Raw genomic sequence first — 7,373 nt, 5'->3', positions numbered from 1 at the left:
GCAAAGAGTTCTTAGGTGCAATAGGTAAAAAAAAATCCATAAAATAAAATAATAAATTAGACTTATTTTTTAAAGTTTTGCTCTCTGAATAAAGACTACTAATAGAATGAAAAGGTAAGGCACAGATTGAGAAAAAATATTTTCATATCACAAATCTGATTAAAACTCATATATAAAATATATTTTTAAAATTCTAAAAACTCAACAGTATGAAAACAAAAAATCCGATTAAAAAATGGGCAAAAGATTTGAGCAGACATTGCACAAAAGGAGATAAACAGATGGAAAATAAGCATACTAAAATATACTCACCATCATGATTCATCAGTAAAATGCAAATTAAAACCACAATGAGATATCACTACTTATCTACTACAATGGGTGTGGAGGAGTGTGGGGGAGACAAATCCTAGACAGGATGCAAAACAACTAGAATTCTCATATACTGTGTGTTAGAATGCAAAATCGCACAGCCACTTGGGAAAACAATTTGGTGTTTCTTCTAAAGTGAAGCATACACTTACCATATGACCCAGCAATCCCATTCCTCAGTATATACCTAAGAGAAATACGGACTTCCGTTCACACAAAATCCTGTATATGAATGCTTATAACAGCATTAGTCAAAATTGCTGAAAGCTGGGAACAATCCAAATGTCCTTCAACAGGTGAGTAGATGCAAATTGCAGTACATTTGTTCAGTGGAATATTATTACTCAGCCACAAAAAGGAGTGTGCGTTGATACAAGCATCAACATATTTGAATCTCAAATGCTTTATGTGAGTCAGGGATGCTAGACTCAAAAACTAGACAAAATTTGATTCCACCCAAATTTTTCCACTTGGAAAAGACAACACTGTAAGGATGGAGAACAGATGAGCAGCTGCCAGGGATTAGGAGTAGGGGAGGATTTGACTACAAAGGGACAGCAGGAGGGGGTTTTTTGGCACCTGTATCTAGGTGATGTTTACACAATTTTTTGATTTGTCAAAACTCATAGAACTATGCACTAAAAAGTGACTTTTAATGCATGCATACATTTTAAAAATAAATTTCAAAATAAAAATAAATTTAAGATGCTAAGGTCCTCGTGGCTTATGGGAAAGGGGAAAGAAGACTGGGAAAAGCATCGAATGAAAAGAAATGTTTTTCCACCTTATTTTTCACTGTTCACTGAGTAGCTAGAATTCTCACTATGAGATATACAAAGACAAGGATATGAAGAAGCATCTTATACATCCAGAGCACATCCACACTCTTAATATTGACCTGTATTTATTAACAATATTTTATTGCTTATGTCTGACTTTTATTTGTACATTATGCATATGGTTTAGCAAAAGAATGGTCACCGATTTTTTTTCCAAAAATAGTGTTACAGAATAAATATGAAGTATTAACATCTTGCAATTACCTGAGACATAACATTAAATTCTGTTCCTCCTTGCCGACAATCCCAACTTTCTGATCGAAGTTGCCCCAGGGTAGGATGGCTGGAACAGGAAAAGAGCTGCTTGCTTGGCTACAAAAGCCCCACTTCCCCAGTGGGATTCAACTCCCTGCTCTGATTTTCAAAGGGATGATATTCCACCAAAAGGTTCATGGCAATAATTCTCAGGAAAAAAAAATGGTTAAATGGGAGAATGCTGCAGTCTTCTGGGTGAGCACAGAGTCTCTAGAGTTTAGAAACTGGAGTTGGTTCCTTTCTCTTCCATTGATGGGGAAAAGACAGAAGACCACCTTGAACTACACCCTCAACCTCACTCAGTAGTCTCTGAGAGGATCACTTAGAAGTTTTGAAGTTGTTAACAGTGATTGTAATGGACTTTTAAATATAATAGAATTTTAAATACTTCAGCATGTGCTTTGTGATAATATATATGCAGCAGTTAATTAAGGCTTGAAGTTTAAACTCCAGAGGCAGGTGTCCTAATCAAGAATGCACAGATCAAGATGGTCAACTAACATTATATCAAAAAAATCTGTACTCTAGAAGTTGCGATTATAAGTACTTCTTTTACCCTCTGTCAATCAACTATTGACACTTTGGTAATTATCATACTTAGTATCAGACATGGGTCTTTATAACCAAAAAGTATGGCCCGGTGACTAGCATATAAATTTCAGAAATTGTCTCTTAACTGGTGAAACAATCAAACGTATTCATGACATGTGGGTTGAGTAAAATATTTGAGATATGCTCATCAGTCTTTGATGAAGAAGGTTTAAGAATCTAGCAAAACCTCCACCTTTCTCCATTAGAGTAGAATCTGAGGCTCAAATTCCTAATCTGTCCTTTGTCTAGTCATGGATACAGAAAGATTTATGAATGTCTGATTACAACTACAAGAATAGAAGAATTTTCCTTCTGGAATGCTGCTGTATCTGCTTCAAGTGCACCTTTAATGCAAGGTATGGTCGGAGTACCCAAGCAGAAAGGAGAGTTGGGACTTCATTGAGCCTCTCAAGTAAGTTGTAGGACATATTAAAGATATTGTATTCTAACAAACTTTAGTTTAATTCACCTCTGTATGTGAACATAAACTTTCTTTCATTATAGTATAGTAGAGAAATTGTAGCCAACCCTCACCACTTTAAATGTATTTGGCAACTATGTTACATATTATGAAGAACCTAATCATGGTATATGAGTAAATTATTTTAAGTCAGTTCTTTCAACTATGGGGATGTCCTTCTTCTCCCATGAGGTACTAAACAATTTGTGATTCCCGTAAGTATCTAGAGCTGTGGAAATTTAAGGATTATGATATGGCATATTGTATACAGAGAATATGTGGATATCTTTCAGCTTGGGGGAGAGGGGCACAAAGGGAAGCCAGAAAAGTTCCCACCATCTTTAGAGAGAAAAGTATGGAGATTATGCCAGAGAGCAGCCTCAGCAGGTTTCCCTGGAAGAGTTTTACCACTTTGACAGGATCATGCACACAGAGATGGGAGTGAGAACCACTGGTGAGGATGATGGAAGATATGACTTTGATGAGTCACCATGCCTTGGCCAGACTATGGGGGACAGTACTTGGGAGCAGTCAACACCCACACCAAAACCACGTGAGCTATAGAAACACCACCCCCCCCCCGGACTCTCCTATTCAACCATATCCATTATAGTAATAAAAATGCTCTTGCAACATAGCACAGTGCTGCCAACACCAATCCTTTACGAATGAATACTAATTAAACAATAACCCTTTTCCTCAAGGAGCTTAAAGCTATTGAAACTGAAAGAAATAGAAATCCTCAGGTGCCTGGGTGGTTCAGTCAAGCGTCTGCTTTTGGCTCAGGTCATGATCCCAGGCTCCTGGGATCGAGTCCCATGTCGCCATGTCGGGCTCCTCGCTTGGCTGGGGGTCTATTTCTCCCTCTGCCTGCTTCTCCCCCTACTTGTGCTCTCTGTGTGTGTGTGTGTGTGTGTCAAGCAAATAAGTAAAATCTTTAAAAATAATAATAATAAAAATAACGATGATGATGTTTGGGTTTTGCAGTATAGTGCTCAACCTTAAACTATGGGGCTTTCTCTGAATGACTTTGGAAATTTATAGTATTTTGGTTTCTCTGAATTCTGTTCAGAGTTTACGCTGACATTTGTGGAGCAACCAATATATTTCTCATTGATCTATACTTCTTTGTTAATTCAATTAAATGCTGGCTTTCAATTAGGAGTTTTTAAAGTTCGGATGCATAGTAAGCCCTCTGATCCTGCCTGCCTAGGGGCCAGCAATGCCAGAAAAACATTTCACAAAGGAAACTGCTTGACTATAAATGTCCAGATGAGAACTCTAAAAATCATGGTTCTAAATGCACCTATCAGCTTTGGATCATACTAGACAATGCCAAATTCACAGAAAACAAAATCATCAAGATAGAATGGATATTGACCGAGTTCATCTAAAAATCTACGTATTACAAAGACAGACAAAGACTCACGTCACATTTCCAGGAAAACCTTCTACTCACATGCACCGTCAGAAAGATCAGAACCTGTGTACCTTACCCAGAAAAATGCAGGAGCTAATATGGGGCCACTGACAAGGAGATTCAGCAAAATAGAGATTCAAGTGGGGGTGTGACCTTGGACAAGTCACATAAACTCCCTGGGCCTCTGTTTCCTTGTTAAAATAAGATGGGAGTGAGTCTCTTTCCACTCCAAACTACTGTGTTTCTACTTTTGACCTGAAAGGTTCAAGAGATATTGCCCTTGGTCTCTTCCTTTTTTCATTCCTTCCAGAACAGTGATTTTAAAAATCCTTAAAAACATCTCGGTTTGTATTCAAACCCCCACCTATGCAAAAGATTTAAGTCTTAAGTTTCTTGCACACTTAGGAGTTAAGTGGGAGAAATGTATTTTATAGCGATAAAAATAATGAGAATCAAAGTATACACAACACATGTTCAAAATAGAAATGTAGTAATAGCATTTTTTAAAAATTCAAGCCTTTTATTCTGAAAAAAAAAAGTCCAGAAGTTTACCGAAATATTAGTGTCTCACTAAGTATGGTGGGATTGTAATTAATTCTTATTTTTTTATTCCTCTGTTCTAAATTACCTTCAATGTCCATGCATAGTTTCTATCGTCAGAAAAAGAAATGAGTTTGTTTATAAAGAAGGGGAAAATAACCTATAACCTGTCTTGTGTATCAGCTATAGAATATGTTATTTGAAATGCTATCTGCATAAGTGTTCTGGTTCTCTTCCATTCTGTTGATATTTCTTATTTCTTAAAACGATTTCCCTGGTTTTAAGAAAAGTTGAGGCAAATCATGCTTAAACTTAAACTGAAATGAAGGCTGGAAGGACATGTCTAACCTGAAAATCATTAGATACTTTAAGAGTTGTAAACAGCCTCGTCAGGATAAACGTTCTTTGACTTAGTCAGCCTTCTCAAGGAAACAGGATTTGTCCAGAGTAAAGGGGGTCTCTGCATCCATATAGGGCGAGCCAAAGGGTCAAGGGCTTGGCTGGAGTGTCAAGAACACACCTCATAAACGTGGCAATCAGCAAGGACAACTGAGAGTCCCGGGCAGGTCCTGAACCTTGAAGTCAATGCAATGAGCTTTCCAGGACTCTGACCCTGACAAAGATGGGGATATGGCAGCATGAGACACGGGGGCAAAGAAGAAGGATGGAGATCTCTATGGCCCTCAGAATGCCATGGGTAGTGTCAAACTACTACTTATTAGCAAACATTGACTAACAGTTATGAGCAATTATAACGTGCCACATACTATTCTTTTTTTATTATTATTTTTTATTAGTTTCAGAGGTAGACTTTAGTGATCATCAGTTGCACACAACACCCAGTGCTCATTACATCAAATGCCCTCCTTCCTGCCCATCACCCAGTTACCCCATCCCCCCACCTACCTCCCCTCCAGCAACCCTCAGTTTGTTTCCTATGGTTAAGAGTCTCTTATGATTTGCCTCCCTCTCTGTTTTTGTCTTATTTTATTTTTCCTTCCCTTCCCTTATGTTCACCTGTTTTGTTTCTTAAATTCCACATAGGAGTACCACACGTTCATTCTAAATGTATTCTAGCTGTATTAACTCATTGAATCCTCACAATGGCATTATGAAGCAAATGTTTTTACAGATAAGGAAACCAAAGCATAGAGCAATTCAATGACTTGCTCTAAAGCCCAGAGCTCCTAGTGTTGGGAGCAGCATTCAACCCAAATGGTCAGACCCCAGAGCTGGCATTCTTAATAAATTTACACATGGAAAAAAGGAAGGAAGGAAGGAAGGAAGGAAGGAAGGAAGGAAGGAAGGAAGGAAGGAAGGAAGGAAGGAAGGATGGAAGGGAAGGAGGGAAGGAAGGAAAATATCTATAATGAAGAGAGGAATCTTTTAAGCATATGGGACAATTGAGAACATCAGCAAAATGTAACCCTAAAAATCCACAGGGGCAGATAGAAGATTATGGCTTCAAGATGTGGATACATATTGTTTTAGGTGGAAGCTACTTCATCAGTCTCCTAGATCCCTAGCTGGAGGATGCTTGAAAGGTAAAACAATAAGGGAACTATTCAAGTAGGTTAGAGATATATATCCATTAGCTAGGAAAAGATTGAAACCTCTAGCCAGCAATGCCAAAATAAGCCCTTTCCATAATAATATTTTTTAATCTCTCAATAATTCTCCAATCTAATTGAAATCTACCTGCGTGCCATAGATTTAAGATATTTAGACCCACACTCTTTCCCTCTGCCTCTTTACCTGGGCGGCAGCAGCGGTTTGTGTAGACATGGTCAAGATTAACTCCTGAGATCTTCCAGACCTTCGCAGCAAAAAGAAAGAGGAATTGCTTCAAGAGCTGAAAAACCTGAAGGTGGAGCTGTCCCAGCTGCGTGTCGCCAAAGTGACAGGAGGCTTGGCTTCCAAGCTTTCCAAGTCGTGCGCAAATCCATCGCCCGTGTTCTCACTGTCATCAACCAGACTCAGAGAACTTCGGGAAATTCTACAGTTGTTAAGAAGCACAAGCCCGGGATCTAGGGCCCACTAAACACGTGCCAGGCACCACCACCGGCTGAACTAGCACAAGGAAAAAACCTCAAGACCGAGAAACTGCAGCAGAAGGAGCCGCTCTACCCGCTGCCGAGGTCGGCGGTCAAGGCTTGAATACAGCCATCGTCCCAAACAAACTGAGGGGAAGGGGGGGGAATAGAATCACAGCCGATAAACCGCGATTGAAAAGTTGGGTACCCTTTCAGCACAAGTAATACTCTCAGCTGTAAACACCCTTCAGCTTAGACAAAAGCAAAAGTAACCAAATAGCAAGCCGTCTTTATAGCGCTGAAATAGACATACAAAAATCTACTCGGGAATACATACTGTATTCGTGTGTTCTTTTTATTTCTTCAATATATGATTTGTACATACTACAGTGCCTGGTTAGAAAATAGGATGGGGGATTTGGGGGAAAGAGATTTATTAAGGGAGTGCTCTCAGGATGAGCCTGTCAGGAAGTGAGGGAGGCAGGCTTAGTTAGGCAAGGGGGTTAATCTCTACTGCAGACCACAGGGATGATTACTCCCTAACGCAAGGGGGCTAATTCGCACCCGCGTGGTGCAGGGTTTGCAGTCTACAGGATGGTGAAAATCTAGGGGCGTAACCACCCAAAGGACATGACTCCCACTTGGTGGAGGGGAGCTGTCTGGGGAAGGACGCTGCTGAGAGCTGTCAGCTCTTGGAGTGGGAGCTACCGGCTGGTGGTGGGCGAGGCACCCAAGGCACCAAGGCAAAGCCCTGTTTTTAAAATAACTACTGGGTGCCTGGGTGGCTCAGTTGGTTAAAATAACTACTGAACCCCATGCACAAATAAAATAAAATAAACCAAGAAAAATATGTACCTCCTGTT

The 7,373-nt window shown here is 39.6% G+C and overlaps 1 pseudogene; it reads left to right on the top strand.

The window, feature by feature from the left end:
• The first annotated feature begins 2,940 nt into the window (after positions 1-2,940).
• LOC112825782 (large ribosomal subunit protein uL29 pseudogene) lies at positions 2,941-6,832 on the top strand (annotated as a pseudogene).
• The last annotated feature ends 541 nt before the right edge of the window (positions 6,833-7,373 follow it).

The sequence above is a fragment of the Callorhinus ursinus genome, unplaced genomic scaffold, assembly GCF_003265705.2.
Source record: "Callorhinus ursinus isolate GAN/ISIS: 27379988/994484 unplaced genomic scaffold, GSC_fseal_2.0 scaffold4, whole genome shotgun sequence".
Taxonomy (NCBI): domain Eukaryota; kingdom Metazoa; phylum Chordata; class Mammalia; order Carnivora; family Otariidae; genus Callorhinus; species Callorhinus ursinus.
This window is presented reverse-complemented; position numbering and strand designations above follow the sequence as displayed.